At 40.5% G+C, this 24502-nt stretch overlaps 1 protein-coding gene across 1 annotated transcript in view; it reads right to left on the bottom strand.

Annotated features, from left to right (window-relative positions):
- Positions 1 to 24502, bottom strand: part of LOC134634494 (potassium voltage-gated channel subfamily B member 2-like) — a 94943-nt gene that overhangs the window by 6773 nt on the left and 63668 nt on the right. The window lies entirely within an intron of this gene.

The following is a 24502-nucleotide window of genomic DNA, read 5'->3' as shown; positions in this document are numbered from 1 at the left end:
CTTCCCACACAGGTGAAGCATCTCTGCACTACACTCGGTGCAACCCTGCATCACAACATCGACTGAAATCCAGGACATGTGAAAAATTAGCATTCTTTTGTGCAAAGTCCTCTGTGACTCGAGCAATATAAAGCCTATTAAAATCTAATGAAGAGAGATTGAAGCGACTCAGTCAAATAGGAAAACAAGGCACGCTGAATACTAATCACAAATCACATTAAGTTGCAGAACACATTGCTGATCTTACATAAATTTACAATGTGTAGTCTGGAGACGCTCACAGTATCTCCGCAGAGACTTCATTAATTTAGCAAATATTACATATTAGCAATACTTTTTTTTCTTTCTTGCAGTGGTTAGGGGTCAACCACTTCTGTAGTCCATCCATTAGCCTGTGGCTAACAATGACAAGCTGGAAAAAGTGGTCAGAAGGCTAGTGGTATTTCCTGAAGCAAACATATATAAATGCATTTTTTGTTGCTGTTTTAAAATAAAGCAGGATCTCTTCTACTAATGCAGAGGAAAAATGGAATCATAAAGCAGAATAAAGAAGGTGGTGTCATGGCTCAGCAGAGGAAGTGTTATCGCTAAATGAATGCTGGTACTGATTAGGTTAAACCTATTAGCAGCTAAGTGAGGCAACTCAGGGCAAGCTTGGCACTGAGCTGTGGAGTCATAGTAAGGACGCAGATTGCTTCCATACCCCTCAACTTTTTGGCAAGCGCATTTCAGGCTCACTCCCTGCTGCCAAACAATTTGATCGGAAGACCTTTGCTTGTACTCTTGTTTCTGAACAGCAACAAGGTAGAAGAGCAGATAAGAGCATGAGATAATAATTTTGGGGGTATACTGTGTCTTACACAGTTGATTTTCTGATGTGGTACCGTATGGAGTGGAGTATATGTAAATAAGATTTCCTGACATGCAGGCAAGAGGTAAGTCATTCTTCAGAGGTCGATTCTTTATTTAGATTTTACATTAACTGCCTCAGAGAACACAGTTAATCTTCTGCTGTTCCACACTTCAAAAGCTACACTATGAACAGCTGAAAGAATGGACATGCGGGCACGCACACAAACACACAGACAGAGACAAACTGATTAATGTTTTCATTGACCCATAGCCCCACTGTCTCACTTTCACACACCCAAGCAACCTGTGTTCAGCAAATGCCGTATAAGCTCGGGGATAAGAAGCGCTGAGGTGGCTTGCATTAACCTACTGTTATTGAGTGGGAGTAGTTAAGAAGATCAATTACTTGGACTCCTCTTTTCTCATGATTTGCATCCGCGGTTGCATTAAGTATAGCATCAAATGTCGTGAGTGGTGGATTAAAAAACAAAAAACAAAATAAAAAAAAGAAAGCACAGTAAAGCCGGTTGACCTAGACGTGACTGTGAGGACGAAGGCTAACAGACACAGGAAGTGAAAGAAGATTTTTCACGGAAGCGGCCACTTTCTAATCTGTGGAGCTCCTCTCTGACCGTGAGTTCAAACTGTTAGATAACTGAGATTAAACTATCTGTCAATTCCACCCCTGACTGATGTGCCTGCACGTACCTTGGCAAACTGTGAATGCTTGTTGTGTTAAAATGAAGCAATTTCATTTAAAAGTAATTAAGAAAGTTAAATATCAAACTACTGGTAATTATAGCTTTATTATATACATAAATTTTATACTCATCTATCAAAATATATTTAGACTTAATATGTAAGAACATTTATATTATACGTCAATTTATTTTCAAGTACAATTTATCAATTTATTTTTAAAACACACCAGGTTTATGAGTACAATTACCTATTATTACTTTATAACTGATTTTAAGCATTAGGCTCACATTATACTTCTTTCACAGTTTGTTTGAAATTTTTCTCCTCTTCTTGTGAACGACTCGGCCTCAGGATCAGCATACCAGTCAGGTCATGGTCAGGCTACTCCTGATTGGCTTAGACGGGCGGTCAATGCATGGAGATGATTAGCTGGTGTTTGACATACTTTAGCTGCCTGTGACCAATTGGGCTGCTGTACTCCCTCTCCACTGGCTCTATAGTAGCAGACAGCTTATTGTGCTCTGAATAATAAGAGCACAATCAGGCCAAATCGTCCTGACTTTTGTTGTAATGAAGGATTCCTTCTCTGTGCGTCACATGGACTTTCAGATGTATGCAGAGAAGATTTGCCTATCCTTTAAAACCCCATAGAGTCCCCATCAATTCACAGCAGAGGAGTTTGCCCTGATGTCACAACATCGATTTTCCTTGAGCTCTCTCCCTTTGATCTGAGTTGTCATGTTGCTCCCAGAAAGAAACATTTGAATAATACCTGCATTTTTATATTGCATTATTTTGGTTAGTATGTCACCCACTAGCCAATGAGGTGTGCTCATCTTGGATCACCTAATGTGCACTGCTCTTGGTAGCTGTCTTGCATTCATACATTTAAGGATTTTTAGCAGATTACCCTAGAAAAAAAGCAGACAGCTTAGCACGGCTGCACTGGGAAGTTGGTTCACTTTGAGATTTTATAATGAGGGAGACGACTAACAAAATAAAGTTCTGAGTGTCATGTCTTACTTTTGGAGCTCGACCGATATATGGTAGGACTATCACAGTTATCCTGGTATTTGGAGATAAACTATTTCCTTATATGAAAAGTTAATACATAAAAAGATGTTTGGGATAATTGAAACATGAAGCCGTCATGTGTTTTTTCACAACAAAGCAGCTCCAACTGTAGCACTGTTGGCTCCACATGTAGCAGAGAACGCATAACAACTGAGCAGAAGGTGGTTCAGATCAATTCAGTGCAATATTTTTTATAAAGCGTCAAATCACAACAACAGTCACCTGAAGGCACTTTATATTGTAAGGTAAAGACCCGACAACAACACAGAGAAAAACCCAACAATCAGATGACGATGTCAAGAGGTTAAAATTTGGAACAGGTATTGTCACCAAAAAAACTAAAATAAGCTGATGAAAGAAAGCAAATGCTCTTTAGCCCGTAGCAAACATGCTCTCCTCATGATTTAATTCTGCAGATCCTTAAAAGTAATTGAAGATATCCTGAATGGACAGAGAATGGGGAGTGAAGTTGATCCAGAGGAGAAAACATGCAGGAGTCATGGCATTAAGAGCCCTCTTGAGTCGCTTTTCTGTGCCTCTCTTGAGCTTTATCTTCAGCCATCTGTCATCTCAACCACTTCTCCTGAAATTGCAAGAATCACCTTTCTACATCCTCCTCAAGAGGTCGTCAATAGAGGCACTAACTCTTCTATAAGTGTCCTGTCATCAGTGGCAGCTCGTGGTTGCACAACTACGTCCCATTTATTGCGTCACCTCCTCTGCCTGCATTCGCATCATTCCTGACTTTGAGAGGGGAAAGCTCTTGTGAGGAAGAAAAATATTCTGCACCACACCAGTGGCCCACCTGCCAGCTAGGTGGAGGCTATTGATTGTGTACACATCAAATTATGGACACTGAGCCAAGTCCAGCAAGAACCTATTGATAACCCTGCCCGAAGCTCTTATGGACTAAGATCCACCCCACAAGTCCCCACTGGCCAAACCTCCCCCACTTGGTTCATCAATTTGCGCTTGACAAATTGAGCCTTTCCTCAGGTATGATAATTTTTTGCTGCAGAATCAATCCAGATGATTATGGCTATGGTAATGTGGATTGATTTCAGGAGTTGTGTGGTATTTAATCTTCTTGGTCTGTATCTCTTCCAGTGTTATGACCCCATAAGATGTTGGATGGCACATGACAACTTGGCTTTGTGCAAAGTCTACTTTGCTAATGTAATGAATTATTTTATTAAGTTTACACGTGCCCATTGCTCTATTATTCTCATTATTAGATGCACATGCAGGATATAGGTATAATCCCCCTTTGTGCATAAATTCTGCTAATTAGCAATTGACAACAATTAATGGAAGCAGTGAACAAACATGATAAGACACATAGCTGGAATATTACTTAAATAAACACACCCTTAGAGAGACCAAATATAAATCAGCAGCAAAGCAGGGGGGGACCCCACCCTTTCTACACCATTCTGTCTGGTTGAGTGCCTTTACTATGGCCAGTTTCCAAGGCATTCACCAAGAGAGGGAGAGCAAGAGAGAAACAGAAAGAGATGGTGATATTTGTTGGCCATCAAATGTTTTGTTCCGTAGATCCTCCGAGGTTCAGAGAGGTTTGGAGAACTGCCCAGCCATTACGATTTCAGCCTCAATTCTAAAGCCATTAGTCTGCAGACAAAATTACCGAGTTCATAAAGCACTGGGGACAAAAAAAAAACGATGAATCTGATCCAAATGAATTTCTTGAAACTGGTACAATACTTCATGTGTCCAAAACTGCTTTGTTACAATTTGCAACAAAATGAGAAAAATAAACCAGTTCAGTGTCCGTCTGGTCTACAGTTTTTAGAGACTCCAGAGTTGGATGCGTGATAATGAATACTGATTATTTTCTGAAATCTACTGAGCTATTCATAAACTTTTGACAGCTCAAAGTGCAGTCAATAATTGCACTGGATATGACCAATGTGTCTAAGCATAATGCAGTATCACCGCTCTGTGTCACTTACAATTTAATTTGTTATCAGTCAGCTAGAATATATTATGTGCCCCAACTGTGCTCGGGAGCTTTCGCCAGAAGTCACGTTGTGATTTAAGTCACGTCTTCAGGGTCAATCTCAGTGAGGTGTCTTACAATCAGTGTGAGAGACGATCTCTGCATGTAAACATTTTATCTGTTGATTATTTTGCAAAGCACGGCAACATCAACAGGAGATGCAGAACTCGCTGTCACCTTCATATTATCCTTGCTGGAGGCATGCAGCACGAAGCAACCAGAAGGTTTCAGCCAGTGTTTATGTTGAAACTGTGCTGGGTTCATTCAGCAGCACAAAAAATGCTCAAGTGGGCCTGACAGTGTATGAGAAGAAACCTTAATCAATAACCAGGACTCATCTGCTTGTAGGCCACCTGCACGTTTTGTTACCCAACTTTTTAAGTTAACTTTTAGGCAAAATATGATAGGTGAAAAAATATTGAAAGACCCACTGACTGCAGTGTCTGATCTCTTTGCTAAACTTCACTGTTTCCTGCTTTCGTCTTGTAAAACACACTCTTCTGCGCAAGCTTTTCACACTCCCCCTCAAAGCCCTTTCACTTCTGTCCAGGCTTTATTTATACTGGAGGGATATTTGTTTGTGTGTTTCTTTCTTTTTTTCCCTTTTTTGATGAAGCAGGGAGGGAAGTGGGCTAGTATGAAATATTTATAGAGTACATTCATCCAGTAGTCGCACAAACACGCCTGCACAGAAAAGGCAACACAGTTATGGTGTGTCAGCATGTGGTGCTCGATTACAGCTTAGAGGCAATTTGGACTGAGTGACATGCCCATGATTAGCAGTTTGAAAGATCATACATAGAAATTCACGCATTAGCTGACACAATGTGCTGACAATTCCTCCTTTGGTGTTTGTTCAAACGACACATTAGGCGAAGCTCATTAAGACTTTTACTAATTCAATTAAACAACAGCAATAAGAGAGAAGTGCACCAGAGTCTTCTTTTGCCGTGTTGCACTCCGGAGGCATGGATATGCGGAGGGATGGATATTGATAAGCTTTCACTGAAACCAGTGCCATTATTGATTCTGCTTATAGGTCCAATTCTTTTATAAATCACTTCCTTAATGATTCATGAGCAAAAAAGTAGGCCGCCATAAATTTTCCAATTTGAGCGTGGCTGTTTTATTATCTCTGAACCCTAATGCAGTGCATAAACAGAGCAGAAAATAGGCCTGCATGTAACTCAGGTGTGCAAAATCTCCAACTGACATGAGTTTGAATCACTGCTTTGCAATGCCAAACTATCTCAAAAGCATACCAACAATGATAAGACAAATTCAGTCATGATCACTGTATTTCACTGCATTTCAGTCTGCTGTAATTTATATTTGCCAGCATGGCTCTCTTCTGGGACCTTCTTGTCCTTCCATGACCTCAGTGACATTAACTAAACCAAATACAATGTAAAAAGTGAAGGTGGGTTGCAGAGCAGCTTGCACTTGTGCTGCAAGTATAGGAGAGCTGAAGCAGCTTAAAAAGTATGCCCTATATGAGACAGCCAATTAGACTTGTAGACGGGTATCTGAGCCATCAGCTTATGTGGTTTCAGCTGCTCTACTGGGATTGCAGATGAGCCTGACTTCGAAGGGTGGCTGAACTAATGTTATGCTCAATTTGATTAGCTTGGAGGCATACAGTTCTGATGGGATGGATGATTTGTGGATTGCTGTCCCCAGAGGAGAGAGCATAGCATTTGGCTAATGGTAAGTGCAGCCTACTTTCAACTTTAGGCCAAAAGATGATTTTTCCACACTGCAGATATAACAGACTTTCTCTGACTCTGCTCAAAAATCAAAATATTTTCAATGATCTACATTTCTATAGTTAGAAAATGATTTACTGTTGGTATCATTGTAAAGTATTGATCGGTTACTGTTGTAGATAGTAAATTAATTAGCTGAGAATGCTAACATTTAGCTTGTGCTTTTGACAATGAAATGTCATTTTCAACTAATGCTATCAAGTTAATACTGAGTTAATAAACATTATATTTTATTAATAAGTAAACAGGGAAGCCTATTACAGCAAAGCTGACCGGTGTACCTTCACTAGGTCACAATGCAGCACAGCACTCAGGTAAAATTCAACATTTATGAGTGAGCTGCCACTAAATACATTTGCACACTTACAGTAGCACCACCTTAAGATCATGAGACATCATGAGTCAGCTAGGACAGCTAGGTCATGTTTCTCTCCCAACTTTGAGAGAAACTTTGTAACTCTTCTTTTCAGTTAGGGCCTGAGATGGATTTATTCAAAGCTCTGATAGCATCCTTGAGCTATCTGCTGACTGAAATAGATCCCTAACGCATATTCCATCCTGTAACACAGTCATCTACCTAAGTTATCTGATCTCTACGTCCAGTACAGTCTTTAGGAGAGATATGATTGCACTTGAACAATGCTTCATGGGTCTATTAAAAAAAGATGTCCCATAGCGTGGTGCTATTTTGGTCGTCGACTCAGCAGTTTGGCGAATTAATAGTTGGCTGCAAAAGTGTTTCCCGCAGAGACCGGGCCTCCCAGGAAGGGCAGCGAGTAAAGACATGCAGAAAGCACCACAAAGACTTTAATGTAAAGAACAAACTGAGTTTCAGGTCAATGTCTTAGAGAGATCAACGCTTTCAGCTTTCTCAGTTCTGGCAAACTTCAAAATCGCACCAATCTTTCTTGCACTTTTCGTCTGGCTCTCTCTGTCCTTCCTCTGTAATCAGTCCAACACTGCTGCCCTCTTAGCCACTTTGCAGCCAAACATGGCCCATGACTTTCACAAGACAAATGTCAGGAAGAAAAAGAGACAGAGCGAAGGAGAGAGAGAGCGAGAGAGAGAAGGCGGGCAAAGTGCAGGCTGTACTGACTGTGAGGCTGACATAAAGTTGTATTTCCTATTACACAGTGGAAATTACAAATATAGCAGAATCAACTTATGAAATTATGCCAAATCCTCACAATTTTAAAACCTGCAGTAATAAACAAAATATACTACTTCTATCAGGAGAAAAATCCTATAAAATTAATTCCACTACTCGTAAAATATGTAAGAACTTGCCATGAGCTACGAGACAGGCAGAGCTGAAAGTCTGCATGTTTTTATGCCTTTTGTCTCCTGTTATCATTACTTTGTTGCTGCTATGGCAATTTTTTGTGTGCGTGCATTTCTACGATGAACAAGCCTTAGGCCCTTATGGCGTGACAGCATTATTAACCTATGTGCCTCTGACATCCTCCCCCCGAGAGAAGAGAGCAGAAGGCAGTCCACAGATAAAGCCAGTACCTACCACAACACACATACACACATTTACTTTATATGTCATAATTTTCATCTTATCTGTAGGAGCATATGACGGTTTTTCTTTCTTTAAAGAAAAAAACAACAACAACAACAGATGACTTTCTTATGTTTTTAATAATTTTCAGCCATGTGTCCTGCTTTCCCTCAGCTCTGTCTCTTCAGGGGGTTACAGAGCCAAGGCTGGAGAGAGCAGTCAGCAGGGCTAAGTATAATTACCGCTAAGTGTGCTAGCCCCTGCGCCTGTGTAGTGATCAGTGTGTTAATCACACAGGGCAAAGCACCATAATCAACACTTCCTCAAGGTATAGACCAGAGGGAGGAAGCAGAATCAAACACTTGGACCATGTAACAGTTAATATTCATGATGCACTGAGTGCTGCAAATAACTTGCAGGGGAACTTGCCTGTATATATGCAGATAACAACACGGAAGGATCTGTTACAAGCTCCCTGCTCCCATCTTCCTCTCCCCCCCGAGTCTCCTGATAACATCATCCATCTGAGTGTGGAGGCTGCGGGAGGAGGGAAAGGCGGGGCGGCGGTGGAGAAGATGCATAAGTGTGTGCGCGTGTGGTGCTTTCTCTCCTGTCACCTCTCCCGGGTGCTTCTCCTTCACAGATAAGACTGGGAAAACCTCGCAGCAAAAGCTCACTCTTCCACACACCTCCCACACGCATATGCACACTGGCCAACGCCGCCACCCCTCTTAAAAAGACGCACAGTGTCACACTGAGCCAGCTCTTATAGTTTAGAGACGACGCCCTCTTATTAAAAAGAAAATCCCTCCCTTTCTCTCCCCCTTCCTCCTTCTCCCTCTCGTACCTCTGTCTGTTATCCTCAATGACTACGCGTCACCTTGCTGTCTGAGTCAAACTGTGTAACCATGGAGATACTAACGCAAGTCGAGTAGAAAGCAGCTTTGTGACTTAAACATAGTTTTTTCTGTGATGCTGAGCCTCTTTACCATTCTGAGCGCTCTGCAGAAGCCCTTTGAGCAGCAGGTTGACAGAGACAGATCTCAGGGTAAGGAGAGGTTACTTGGCGCATTGTAATTCAAAGCAAAAAAATCTGACAGCCTGTACAAATGCTATGGTGAATGCCAACAATATATATATAGATAACATTTGCAGTTTGGGGGAAACTTTTTGTTTAAAGTGGAGGTGCTTTAAGGACATTTTTAGGATATTTCAAACTGGAAAAAAACCCTGACACCTGGGATTACTAGTCCACTGGCCATTTGCTGTTGTTTTAGTCAACTCAAGAGTGATTCTGCCCATAAGAGAGACATTCTTCACCATCACGAGCTGAATTAAGGAGGAGAAAATGTTTGCAGCTTTGTCTTTTTTGCTGCAAGGAGGTTCATTGGAGTTGGGTTAGAAAGTTTCAAGCTTAATTTTAATGCCAAAAGAGCGAGTTGTGATAATCCATAGCTATCCTCTCCATCTTTCACACACTTTGTGTCTGTCTTTCAGTTGGGACTGCAGAAAGACTAGCGGTCACCGAGGAGTCAGCTAATCCCAATCAAGTGTAAGGAGGAAGAAAGAAGAAAGCACAATGCTGAGCCCTAAGTGGCACTCCCCTTCTTTTATATTCCCCACAACATCAGCATCCACCTAAACACCATCATTTCAAAATGTGGACTAGTATGTGTCTACTGGCTTCAGATCTGCACATTATGCCAATCGCAGTTGTTGCTCTCGCAAAGTCTCTTTCAAGTTATATGCTGACACTGCAAAACTACACTGCTTCACTCTACCTTGTTGACTTATCGTTTCACAGCTTCACCTGCAAGGACAGGCCAGTGCCTTCACATTTGTCTTCAGCACTAAAATATTCTTAACTTATATACCACACACACACACAAAAAAAAAAACAATTCTGGAGGCGAGCCTCTGCACACAGCGTATATTTTTGCCTCATTTTTTGGAATGTCTTTTTCTGTCTTTCTGCTGGGAGTCGGCAATAAATATAAACCAAATTCTGTTTACCACAAGTCAACTGACAACATGGGTTTTCTTTCTAATGAGATGCACCCTGATGATGTTTACATGAATTTATTCATGAGTGAGGCTGACACAGGAGGAGAAACAAGACAGGCACAAGAGCAGCCAAGTAAGTGAATAAGTAAATAAAAACTCAAACAACAGACAGCAAGAGCAACAAACGCAAAAGCCAATAAAAAAACTAATTTAAAAAAAGCTTGAAATTTGATGAAATTACAGAATACTTGTTTTATGTATCAGCTCTTAATAAACAATCATCTGGTCCTTAGCAGGTGTTAAAATGAGGAACAATAGCAACACATGGCATATTACACTGTATCATGATATATTTGACAAAACTGAAGCCAAAATGCTGAAACTGTATGTGACAAACTAAGTACACCATTACTGCTTCCATAGAAAATTAAGAGGGTAAATAGCAGCCAGGTGCTCATAATGAGATGCACTTAATTAACTGATCATCAGGTCCTCTACAAAAGGAGACATTATGGCAGTTTGCTGGTCTGCAGCATTGTGTGTGGGAAGGGTTATATGGATATTTCCAAAACAGTCCATCATTCTAAAGTGAAGATGATTAATCACAAGTGGAAAACCTTTACGGCACCCGGAGTGACCATCCCAGCAAATTCACTTCAAGGTCAGACTCTGAAATGCCAAAGAACAAAGAAAGACCAAAGAGCTACATCTCAGACTCTACAGGCCTCAGTTAGCATCTTAAATGTTAAAATTTATGACATTAGAATTAGAAAAAGACTAAACAAGTATGGCTTGTTTGGAAGGTTTGCAAGGAGAAAGCCTCTAAAAGAACATGGATTAGGTTTGCATCTGAACAAATCGAAAGATTTCTTGAACTTTTAAAATTCTAAATAACCTGGCCCCTAGCTACTTAACTGATCTCCTCTATCCGTACAACCCGAAGAGAGCACTAAGATCCTCCAGCCAACTGCTCCTAATGCAACCAAGGTCTCGTTTAAAAACCAGAGGTGACCGTGCATTTGCCATCGCTGCCCCTAGACTCTGGAATAATCTCCCAGTCGAAATTCGTACTTCGGAATCAATTCAATCGTTCAAATCCCATTTAAAAACACACTTTTTAACTTAGCTTTTGAAACAAATTAGTTTGACTGCACTACACCATGTAAATGCAATTTTAAGTATAATTGTACTATTTGTTCTTTGTTCTGCCCACACTGCGGTTTTATTGTGAAGCACTTTGATGTACACTAGTCTTTTAAATGTGCTATATAAATAAACTTTGACTTGACTTGGAACAATGTCCTCAAGACAAATGAGACCAAAGTGGAGATGCTTGGCCATAATGCACAGCACCATGTTTGATGAAAACCAAACACAGCATATCGGCACAAACACGTCCTGCCAACTGTAAAGGACGATGGTGGAAAGGCGGTGATTTAGGCTTGTTTTCCTGCCACAACAACACCTCGTGACTGCAAAACACCTGGACACCTTGCAGTCATTGAGTTCATCATGACTTCTCTGTATACAAAAGTATTTTGGAGTCAGGTGTGAGGCCATCTGTCTGACAACTAAACTGGGAGGTGCAACATTTTTGGAGCACAAAGGGATCATCCTTAGATCAGACGACAGATTGTTGACTGCATACAGACACAGATACGTGTGAAAGTAACACACAAATATCACTAAAATTCTAATCATTAAAACCCTGGCACGCCTTTTTTTTTTTTTTTTTACAATTAAGCCTGCAGCAGGTGATATTATTTGTCAGATGATTTCATAAAAAGTGCTCCAGAGGGCACCAACATCACAGTAAGGGTTGAATCTGCAGAGGTGACACCTAGTATGGAGCCACTGGGCTAGTTGGCATCTACTTGTTACTCATAACTCCCATGCACCTTATGTGACTATATAAACTTCTGCATTGACTTATCTTTGCAGCTTTGCTGCCCTCGTTGATCTTTTCACCAAAGTTCTGGTTTATACTGTAATTTCAGTTTGGCCCAGTCACCAGATAACACCTTGACTTTGCTGTCTGCTTCTGGGGAAATAGAGAAGCTTAGCAACCATGGTGTCAATAACATATTGACGCTTGTCTCTGTAACCATAGAAACTTGTGAATGGGATCTGTGGTTCTCATGTGTGTAATGTAGCTGTCTTCACAAGAAAATAATGGAAATATTAGTGGAGATATTGTGCTTTGATGTCTTGCTTTGCAAATGAAAGTCTATAACTCAAACCTACATCTGCACATATGAGTACACAAATACACACCTTAGAGCGATTTCTGCAATTATCTAAGCCGGGGCAACCCCTTTTACGAAGAGCAACACATGCCGCTCTCTCCCTTGCAGTTTCCCATGATGTTTGCTTTGGTAATGACTCATACTGGATCATAGTCAGTGGTTGTCAGCAACAAAAGAACAGCCAACAGACCACAATAGAAATGTGATATTGAAAAAAAAAGTGGTATGAATGACTGAGCAATTGAGTTCAGTGCTGCTTCATGGCTGAGACAAGCAGGGAGCACTGATAAGGGAGCTGTAATAGCAGTCAGACGTTTACCAGCCTTTGTTCCACAGCAAATGAGAGTGATGATCGCCAGGCTTGGGAGCGGCACTGGGTGACTGTTTCCATGGCGTTAGAATGAGGTATGCCTGAGTGTGTGTACATCTGAGTGGGTGGTAGCGTAGGTTGGGGTGGAGGCCTGGGTATTATTGATAAGTTGCTTGTCCTTGAGAAAAGCCAGATTGGGACGCCCCCGCTCTTCACGGGAGATTTCCTTTAATTAATCCAAATGAGGACACACTCGCGCACACACACACACACAAATGCAGGCACACACAGATGACTGCGAGCAGTGAAACAATGAACGTGTAGGAGAGAGAAAGAGCAAATTTTTAACAGATGTTATTCAAAAAGTCCCAAGCTAGAATAAATTAATTATATTTTATGTTGTATTTAATAGCACAGATAAAAGTTTACAGCCATCTGAGATGTGAGGATATACTTAGACAGTGTACCGCTTTGAGTTGTCAACATGTTCACAGTAAAATCTTGTGTGTGTGATGTTTTTATCAAGCTAATTACTACCAAATATAGGTAAACATCAGGTACAAATCACACTTTTCCAGGTTTTTTGTCAGAAAACAAATGATTAGAAAAGCATTTTTAATCCTTTGGATTCCTCATCCTCATGGATGCCTCATCTGAAAACCATAAACACTTAACATCTTGCCTGCAGCGGTATAACTAATAATTGGTTTTAGCTCAGGAGGTAGAGCAAGTCATCTACTAATTGTAAGGTTGGTGGTTCGATCCCTGGCTTATCCAGTCTGCATGCCAAATATCCTTGGTCAAGATACTAACCGCACATAACCTCAGATCAGAGTCTGAATGTTAGACAGAAAGCACTTAAGGATTGGTGGGGTGTGCTGCATAAAGCAGGAAGAAAAGTGCTATATAAGAACCAGTCCATTTACTTAACTTCGAACTTTACTTAACTTACGAAGTACCGCCTTTTCTTGTAGAGTTTTGTGTGTATTCTGTGTAAGTCTCTTGTACAGAAGTACATTTTTGCATGAAATGAGTCAGTGTGACCATCCAGCTTATGGTCCAGTCAAATCAGTTGATCGCCACAGCTGCATTGGAACAGGTATGGGATTATCAAATCGGTAAGACGATAAGCTCCCACAATAGCCCCACAGCCAAAAGAAGCTGGACGCCTACCAGATTGTTTTTCTATTATTCCTCACATGGGGGAAAAGGTAACTGCTTACAGCCTCTTTAGATCCTTACCAAAGATAGACTTCAAATCCTATTACAATTATTCTGAATCATACAGAATGATGTTAATGCTCATGCAGATTCAAAAACCCAAACTGCAAGCCCCTGCGGGAGGCTGAGGAGGCACAAAAAGGGGAACTTCTGGTGTTGCACGACCACACAGACGGTGAATCCTGAATATTTTGATGGTACCTTTGCAGTACATAGGTTAAGTGCACCACAGCACAGTTTTTACAGCCCAGTGTGTGGGATTACGGTGAGAGACGAGAGAATTAGGGGGTTGAAGATACACGAGGAGACGCAGAAAGAGGCAATAATTAAAGGCAAAAACTTGAAGACAATAATATTGTTAACAGCCCCCAGGAGGCTTGTAGATGCACAAATGCAAACGCATAAAAAAATCTACATGTGGGCCATGAAACGGTTTAGTCAGAAGAAATGCTGCACTTCAAGCGGAAGAGCCATTTTTAACCAGCACGCTGGCAAGAATTTGCCACGCTGAATGTGCAAAGCACAAGCTCTGCGGATGAAGGTGACCTTTGAACTCCCTGTTTAGAAGAGTGCTGTCAGTATTAATAGTGCAAACATAATTCCACGTCCACAGTATAATACATGCAGCATAATAACAAACCGGCTTAAGTGCTGTAACACTTTAAAAATCTTTAAACTGAGCAGAGCCGAGCAGCGATGTGTTTAAAATAACAAAAGAAACCAAAAACATTATACCATAATACAGGCAGGTTGCACCTCATTAGCTGAAGAGTTGCTACTTTCTCAAATTTATATGATTTCATATGATTGAAAATAGGATTCATCAAACACATGAATTTCAAAAAATTGACAGGCATATTTACTATTTTCAAATGTAGGCCTACAAATTCTTAAATAGTGTAATTTTGGGTATAAATCTGTAATGATGAATAGAAAACTTTTATTACTGCACCCTTGCTAAATCTTATGTGACAAGCATGCTCTTATTTAGCCACAGCAGAATACAGAATAAGGATTTACCCAAGTAAGACAAAATGAAACAAGCAAGAGTGTGATAATGATGCTGGAGTGACAAAGAGGAAGGATAAATGCTATATTGTGCTCATACCAAAATCCTGTAAGGAGCGAATAAACAATTAAACCTTGACTTGTATATAATCCTATTAAAATTGTGCTACACTGGTGTACCAGATGCACACGCTGAAAGATCATGAATTTATTTCCTTAATTAATAACATTGGCTCCACAGTACTGTTTGTCTTTAAGAGAAAGGAGACAAAACAAAGTTAGGCAGAAAAGACACAATGTACTCACAAGAAATGAGCTCTGTTCAGGCTACTTCTAACACAGCTAACCTGTGAACTTTAATCTGAAATTTTTTTCAAGTCTATCTATCTATCTATCTATCTATCTATCTATCTATCTATCTATCTATCTATCTATCTATCTATCTATCTATCTATCTATCTATCTATCTATCTATCTATCTATCTATCTATCTATCTATGAGTGTCTGGAGTTGCTAATATATTTAGTTGTAGCTGCAAAGGTTCTAAGTGTCCATTAATCACTGTTATTACAGAGTAATAAAAAGCCAACACTGTCACAGGCTACATTTTTAAAAGCCTAATAATTCCCATGTAGCACAAGGAGAAAACACAATAAAACTGGCAAATTATATCTTGATTAAGAAGGAGCCAGGCGTATTTCGTCTATGGTTACATAAAGGTTATAAAACAGAGATGTTCTCCGATGACCTAATCTTCCCATTTTTCTTTCTTTGATGTAAGGGTCTTTCCTTTTCAAACACCAGAGTTAAGTTATTCCCTCTAATAAAAGCCCAGTGGAAAAGAAGCTAAAGACTAAATCTCTGTGCGTAAGCAGTCTGATTTTGCAGATGTCATCAAAGAACGATGTCTTTGTTTGGTTTATTTACGGTTTTCTTGATGTAACTTGGAAAACAAACGGATAGGCTGTATTCTACAAAAGCCGAATCACAGTGTTGTAAGACCAGAGTTGACAACAGAAATCTTTGTGCTCTCATGAAAGCTTTAATGGTCAAGTTTAGCGAACCTGCATTTATAATTCATAACTTTAGATTTTAGTTCTTACTGAGCATGTGAAAAAGTTTGAGAATTATTAGTAAGAGTTTGCAGGCTTTCAGAAATTGCCCTGCTTTTTGAACTTTTATTTCCTACTTATTTACCCCAGCTCTGCAAAACTGAGTAAGAAAACATTTGAACAACACTTCCCACTGTGATGCATGCTCCAGCTGCCTAGGCTGGAGGAAGTCGAGGTCAAAATAATTGGCTGTATCTCTTACGGTGTCACTGATCCCTTTCCCTTGTTCTGCTATGTTGACTCTGCTGTGTGGCAGCAGGTAAACAATTTATTACAGTTAAGTTTCCCCAAACAGCAGGGGAGCTCTTCCTCTACATAATTTAAGCAAGGGTACAAGAACATAAGTCCCCTCTGTCTCACCCTGCTAGTGATGCACGTCGAGCTAACACCAGGCAAAGTGATTCTTCGCTGAGCAAACAAACATAACCACTCTCCACAACACTGCTTAACACGATTGATATGCTTGGGGCAAGTCTTAGGAAATGCAGGCTCTCTTGCACACACACATAGAAAGATGACTAGGCTAATGTAGAATATAACAAGTGTTAATCGCCGCTCCTGGCTTTCAAGGTCGAATACCTTTACATACTATTAGGAAAACTAGCATAGCAACACATTATAGTGCAACAAATACAATTACAGAACACTTCTTACAGGATCTGACAATACTGTATAATTTTAACAGGATGATCATGTAGAGTTAAATGCACAGTATCATCACTGTCAAGTGGGAAGAAAAATGTTCGCTGCTGTTCTGTTAGGGTATAAATGTGACTGACAGGAAGAAACCTGCGGTAAATCATGCAGCTCTTAGTGACTGGCCCATTAGCAGCCAATGTAATGAGGAGCATTAGAAGCCTCTAACTTTCCATGTTGACCTCCCATCAACATTCGGCCTCGTGCTTCAAAATTTATGGCACTAAAACGGACTGCTGAGGTACCCTGTGCTCTCAGAAAATCCCACAATCAATGTCAAATATTGATTCTCTTTCATTAATTCAGGTCACACGACCTCCCAGTGTGGGGCTTTTACTTTGAAAAGCCTGTTTGAAATTTTCATCAGAATTAATGGGGAGGGCTTTGCAGGGAAATGAGCTCGCATAAACTGGGAGGTATGTTTGTAATAATGGATTGAGAGGTATGAGCGCTCGGATGGACCAAAGGGATTAGTGGTGCAGCGAGTCAGATTTCTTTGTCCTCAACAAATCGAGTCTAATTCTTCTCGGTTTTCTCCTTTTGCATCTACGTAGTCTTCCTTTTTAAGGATAAAAACACTAGCTGGACTTTGGCGCGATACCAGTGTGACACAAATATTGTCTCCGCTTGCAGCGCATAAAGACGATATTCCTGAACGGCTGTCTGCTGGTCTTTGTGTAACGTGTGTGTGCATGTCTTGGGTTTAAAAGCTTTCCGGTGCATCTGAATGATGATGTCATCGCTGGCATCAGTAGTTCCTGCTTGACAAACAGGAACAGTGGTTATCATGGCTGCCAGCAGTTGTGGCTAAATTAGGCTTGGGGACAGCAGATCACACTCTGATGTTACCGGTGGTCTCAGACCAGTTGCCACGTGAACATCAGTGGCTTTAACCTTGGCACCTAGATTACATTGCATTCCATGACTGCATTCCCCTTCGACTATCCCCTCACTTTCTCCGTCTCATTTTGCACGATGAGAAAACAACACTGCCCCCCCCGCCCCACGCTTTAGTATTTCTGCGTTCCCTCTCCTGTGGAACTGTGGAAATCCCAGATAAAATTAAGACCTCCAGATACATATTTTTTCAGTGTTTATTGTCAGAAAGAATCACACGCTAAGTAAATACCCAGTAACATGCAGAGACAGCACTACAGCTTAGATGAGCCTTTGAAGTCTTGCAGGAATCTGTGACCTTGCTTTGCAAATTTATGTTTCAATATGGTGGAAATTGAAATCCTATGGTTAGATAACGATATGGTTATTGGAAGCTTTTGCAAAACCCTGCGTAACATCAAGTGGCAATCATGAAAGCAGAAAATGAAAGGGATCAAAAACTTCTTAGTTGAGGGTGTCAATCCCCACAGACTTGCTGAAAAGACCTAACAGCTACGTTTACAGCTACATGCAAAAAAAGCGTCTCTACACAGAACTTTTCTCTTTGTGACACCCATGTAGGAAGCAACTTAAACTCTGCTTAAAAGTTATGCATGATCAAGGTGTGGCTTCTTCGAATAACAGGTGGCTACAGCTATCATTTATATACAGCGCCACGGTGACATACCACTCCTGCTTTGACAATGTCGACAGTCCTTGTTGCACTTCTAAAAATAATCCTAAGAACAATCTGCAGCATCAGAGAGCATACAATGAGAATCACTCGACACCACACACACACTACAATTTACTTTCCTGACCAACTGGCGTCATCTGGAGCAGACTTGATCCAACTCGGTCTGATCTGTTTTAATTCCAGCAACGCAACTGTAATAAGCTTATTACAGCCATGCTTTGGTTGTCACGTAATGCCCACCCCTATTAATATTGATATTTGCCTTCATTGCCTCTGGCTCTTCTCCTCCTTTCTTTCCTCTCAATTCATCTCCTTATTTCAGCACAAATCCTGAGAGCGGTGTCTTGCACCCATCTAACACATCGTCACTTGTGAGTGAATGACTGACTGGATGGAGAATCAGCGCAGTGTGACGCGGTCTTTGTTTTCTCTAATGTCTCTGTTCAGGGAGAGAAAAGAGGCAAGTTGCTGAAGCCATCTGTTGGAGGATTAGGAGTAATCATGCCCGACAAGCAAACTCCCATATGATTCTGTGTGCCACAGTCAAGTTTATAACCACAAAGCAGGCAGATATTGATGATAGCAAGCGGCACCCACTCGTATGCTGCGTTGCGCTGGAGCATGCGGCGTCACTGTGGGCTTCTGGATAAACAAACAACATTTTTCTCTTATGTCTGTGCGATGATGTTTGAGGCTGTTTTGGGAACACACAGAACATGTGTATGCCTTTAGGGCCAAGAGTGCTGTCATACTTCATGCTCTTGAATGCCTACATAGCACATGGAGCAATTATATGCTAATCTTATTTGTATGGACACCAAATATGCTTAAACATTAATTTAATCTGTTGTATTCATTTAATTAGTTAAACTTATTTTTTTAACCCCCCCTCTTGCACATAATGAGGCTTATAGAATTAAAGGGTTAACCCCTGTGGACCTTTAGAGGCTCAGACACTGACCATTAGAGACAAATGACCACAATGCATGACACGGATCGGTGAGGCATTTCTTGCTGAATCAATCTCTCTTAATAATTAATCTGTAACTTTCTCTCTTTGTTTCCCAAGTGTGCCTTTGCTTTGATCTTAATGGATCTGCCGACACATAATGCTGATCTGTCTGTAAAGAATTGTTACAAATGCCCTCCACTTACTTTATCTTTATTTGGAGCTGCCTGTTCTGGGTCAGCACTTTGGGCAGGTAGGCTATTTAAAGGAGTGTAAATGTTCAAAGACTTTTCATGGGTCCCAAAAGGGAGGCTGTAGAGGATGGATCAGGTGAGTGTTTTGGGGGGAAACTGGCAATAAAATTTCCACAGAAAAAACTGCAATAGTGAAATGCTTAAAAAGGAATATGTGGGAATATTTGCATTTCACTTATTCAGTTATTGGGTGGGTGTTTATAAGCAAGAGTACACTTATCTATGAATGGAATACACTTATCAGACACTTTATTAGGTACACCATTCTACTACCAGGTTGCCTTAGTACTTCATTCCACCACATACCTAAGGTGCTCAATTGGACTGAGACAGCTGCAATAATCAGCAGTTGTATTTAAACAATGCTCATTTGGTAATGAGTGGTTCAAAGTGTGCCAAGATAATATCCCCCACACAATTACACCATCATCATCAGCCTGAGCGGTTGATACCAAGCAGGATCGATCCATATTTGATTTTGTTTATCAAATTCTGATCGTACCATTCCAGCAGAAACTCATCAGACCAGGCAATCTTTTTCAAATCATTTTCTATTGTCCAACTTTGATGAACCCATGTGAACTGTAGCCTCAACTTCTTGTGCTTAGCTCTCAGGAGTGGAAACTGCTGTGGTCTTCTGTTTCAACCCATATGGAAAAGAAATAGTAAAAACTTATATGATTTACTCATGAAAGTGGCCACTTTCTCATTACTTTCATATATTGTTTTAGTAAGTATCCAAAACATACAAGTTTCATTATATAATTTTTCAAGGGATCTTATATCTGTTTTCACTCTTGTATGCTTTTCATACAAGTTTCACACAAGACAGATACAAACTTTATAAGATTTATATATATCTTTTCCATATGGGAAAGTTCCTTATGTTCTGCTTTCAAAGATGCTCTTCTGCATAACTTGGTTGTAACAAGCAGTTATTTGAGTTACCGTTGTCTTCCTATCAGCACAAAAAAATCTGGCTGTTTTCATCTGACATCAGCAAGTCATTTTCACAGAGAACTCCTTTTCAGATCATTCTCTGTAAACCCCAGAGATAGTCGTGTGCAAAAATAGTAAATAGAAGTTTCTGAAATACCCAGATCAGCTCGACTGGCACCAATAACCATGCCACATTCAAAGTCACTTTAATCACCTTTCTTGCCACATTTTGATACTCAGTTTGAACTTCAGCAGGTCATGTTGACCATGTTAGATCTTGTATTAAAAAGCAGCAGAACATGTGTGCCTAATACAGCAGCTGTGGAATAAAAAACAAGTAACCTTTGAATGTTCTTGTGATAAAAACAAAATGGGTGGAAAAAACAGAGCATCAACAAAATGAATCAGAGAAGGACGTAATAAAAGAGAAGGGGAGAACAAAGGAAACAAGGTCACGTGTCTGACTATCTGAGGAACTGGGTAAAAATATCCTTTACCACTGCCTCCTTCATGACTAATGAGCTGCATTCACACACACTTTCAAACTAGGGGCTAGTAATTTATTTATTTCTTTATTACAGCTTTCATTTTTAGATTCATTTCCTTTGTAAATTCCTGAGAATTCAGCTACAGGGCCAAAAAAATCTGCATATACAAGAGCTCTCCAGTAGATGTGAAAGATTAGCTTAATTTTACTGTTCTGCTTGTCCTGTCTATGTGCATGCATTCACGTAGACACAGTGTGTGTATGTGTGTGTGTTGGTTGGGAGGAGATGGGAGTCAGGCACATTGACACAAAATACTTCAGATGGAAGTAGATGTGGGAGGACCAAGGAATCTCCCCAAGAGTCTTTGCTGCATCCATGCCATATTTGGTGCTTCTCCGTTTCACTGTCAGTCAAGCCAAGTTTCAAGCACAGTGTGTACATCCTGTGGACCTAGGATAAAAAGCCTTTCCAAATAATTTTTAGTGTTTGTTTTATCTTGCTTGTACTGCCCAAAGGTTGGCATTTACGCTATCAGCACTATAAAGATGTGCCAGATGCTGTTGTTCACAGAAAAGTTTGGCTTTGAAATAGTTTTTGCAACTCAAGTCAGTGCTGGGTACGTCTGTGAGAATTCTGATCCATTTAACAAACTACACCAAAGTAAATCATAAGAACTCTTGTGTGACAGTAAGCCACCTTCAGCTGTAAATAAGAGGCTAGTCCAAGCATGCCGGCCCCCCTGAAAGAGCCACTGTCCTCCCAGCTGCTAAAACACCCCAGGCATCATGTACCCTGGCTTATGATCCCTGACCAAAAAACAAGCACAATCTTTGGTATCCCCTTGATAATCTACACTCCTCAAGACACACACACATATCCACACCCACATACACCCATCTCTCTGTCCCTCACTGCTTTCACTTCAGAGCAATAGCTGAGTGTAGGAGCACAATCTGTATTTGTGCAAATGTGTGGCAGCTTCTCCTGCCTCTCTCCACTGATCTGCAGCAGCGTTGGTGGGGCCGCCTACACACCTTCCACATCATCAGTTGCATCCTGACTCCTCTAAAGTAGTAAGTCCTGTGAGCGAGTCCATTACCGATGCCAACATTTTGCCACCATAAGCCTTCACAGTGGATGTTTGGAGGGCTGAGAGTAACTTGACATCGGGGGAACTGTTCCATTTTTAGACACTTGCATAGTCACAGGCCATTGCTGCTTTTCATAAAGGATTATTTCACAAGGGGATACACCTATGCAGGCAGATACTGAAACCTGTAACAGGAACTCCAAGACTTATCTCACACAGCAGCAATGAAAAACATCCACAGACGGCTACTTCTGCCTTGCGTTATAGCATCCGGTTAGATGGAAAACACGAGATGAAAGATGAACCTACAACAGCAAAGGACAGATTCCAACACAGACACAGACATAGACGAGTCTTCTGTGAAACATGGGATACTAAGGCAGAGGAAACCTTCTATTAACTTCCCTCGGGCCTGAATGAAGACAAAAAGAAATCCTCTTATTATTTCTGTTACCCATCCCAGACTCCTCCTCTTCTTTTCTTTAAGAGACCACCTTTAACCCAACAGCAAAAGAGGATCCATTGTTTTCCTCCCTCTTCCGCCACACCTGTCACTGTTTGTGTGAACAAAAAGGCCTCGGTGATGGGGAGATTGGTGCCTTTCATTTGTCTAGCCCATTGCAGTGCTTACTGTGAAGCTGTAATTAGTGTCAAGAACAAATTTGTTGGTGCTAATAAGGCTCCAAGCTGTGGTGCTAGCAAGCACAACATGGCAACACACAGAGTGGAGGGACCAGATGTATCTGCTGTTGGCTGACAAATAAGTAGGCTGGAGAGCTAGAATTGGAGGAAGTGCCTGGCATTTTCTATCCAAGCTAGAAAAGTGTGGCTGTAAATGTGCCAGTGTTGGTCTCCTGGTGTTTTTGTTGGTTATTTGGTTAATACTGAAGTAGTTCAAGAAATAGTGGATGCAACCCTGACTTTCATGGTGCTCAAGAAAGTTTGAGCACCATGAATGTCTCTTCGTTCCATCGGCAAGTCACATTTTTCTTTCATTCACTGAAATTTATTAGCATCCACAAGAGTGTCATACACAGTTTTATAAAGGTAGTCATTGTATTCAGGTGAAGTAACACACTAATCCACTCTGGAGATTTCCCCTGATAGCTCTACCATAGGGCTCACATTTATGGTTTTGTCCAAAAATGCTTAATTACTGGAGGGATTGCTGTGAAATTTTATAAATACACTCGTAAGAATGAACCTCATCAACTTTGGTGATCCCCGACTTTTTACCTAGTACGCTTTATTCATTGCCATCAGACTTGGCTTAACTTTTAATCTCATGCCAACTAAAAACTGTGAACACGTTACAACAGAGACAATGAACGATGTAAACACTGTGTCCACTAAAAATCAGCCTGACTGTGATGTTTGTGTTATGATCACAGATGACACAAACGCATGGCACCTGCACTTTATAAGAAACATGCAACATGCAGGGAGAAAATTTAGAAGAAACAACATGAGGAAAAGTGGTAAAGAACAAAGAGACAGAGGGAATAGGAGAAGAGGTGTAGCTGCCTAACGAGGACCAGGTGAAACCAATAGAAGGTAATCACAACGCAGGAAAATAAACAACAAAGACAGGAAGCAAAGGAACTGAAGGCAAACAAGGCAGGTAATACTTTCAAAATAAAATTGGAAAACAACCAAAATCTAAGAAACTCTTGAGAAAATACCCAATGCCATGACGGTTAACCTTAGCTTTAACCTTTTCCCTGCTGCAGACTTTTCGTATTGTGATAAAAAATCCAGTTTTCTCATATAACATAAACCTACAGCAGCTCAACTAAACAAAGTGTATTTACAGGTATGTGGTGCCAAAGTACACAGAGCTATTCTTTCATTCGAATTTGACAAAAAATGTGCAAAGCAACAATCTTATCGACCATAATATAACTGAAACCCCAAAGAGGCACCACAGAACAGCGAATAAGAATTAAAAATAACAATGAATCCACAGGATGACGCAATAATATTGCTGATTTACTTGATCTAAGATTATACTGTGGCACAGCAAAGAAAGCCTTGATGAAAAGATTTATGTACACTGAGATAATCTCTAATCCATAAAATGATCCAAAATGAGAACACAAAGGCTAGCTGAAACCACGCAACACTAATGGAAACCCTAAAAGGAGGAATTTTCCTACAGGCTGGGGCAGAAAACATAATTTCATTTCCTGTAGGATATAATAGCCAAATCAATCATCCCCATTTGCAATGGGTACAAAAATTCTGGATTAATCTATCTCTCTTAAGAGCTACCAGTTCTTTCTACTTAAGATACTCCTCACCCCTCAGTAGAGTTTGTTCGCCGAGGAACTAGATCTCAGAATATCAATGCAACACCTAGGCTGTCTCACAGAAGCATGTTATCAAACAGGGTATTACTCCAATATATTCAGACAGAGATAATCTATACACGGTATGCTCTCAGCAGATATATGCCTATCAGAATTTTATTGCTAATAACTGAAGAACTAAAATCCTTTATTGTAGACTGAGGTATTAGATAAGCTCCTGTGAGCTCAGAGAAAGAGCAAGAGTGTTGGTGCAGCTCAATTCACCTTGTTGTTTAGGAGATGAATGTAATTCATAAGTGAGAATATAAACTCCAATATGGGGAACGATTCTTCAAAACAGGGCTCAGCGTATTGGTTAAAGCAACTCAATTACTGTAGTTCACAGGG

This window comes from Pelmatolapia mariae, linkage group LG9, assembly GCF_036321145.2.
Source record: "Pelmatolapia mariae isolate MD_Pm_ZW linkage group LG9, Pm_UMD_F_2, whole genome shotgun sequence".
NCBI classification, from domain to species: Eukaryota; Metazoa; Chordata; class Actinopteri; order Cichliformes; family Cichlidae; genus Pelmatolapia; species Pelmatolapia mariae.
This window is presented reverse-complemented; position numbering and strand designations above follow the sequence as displayed.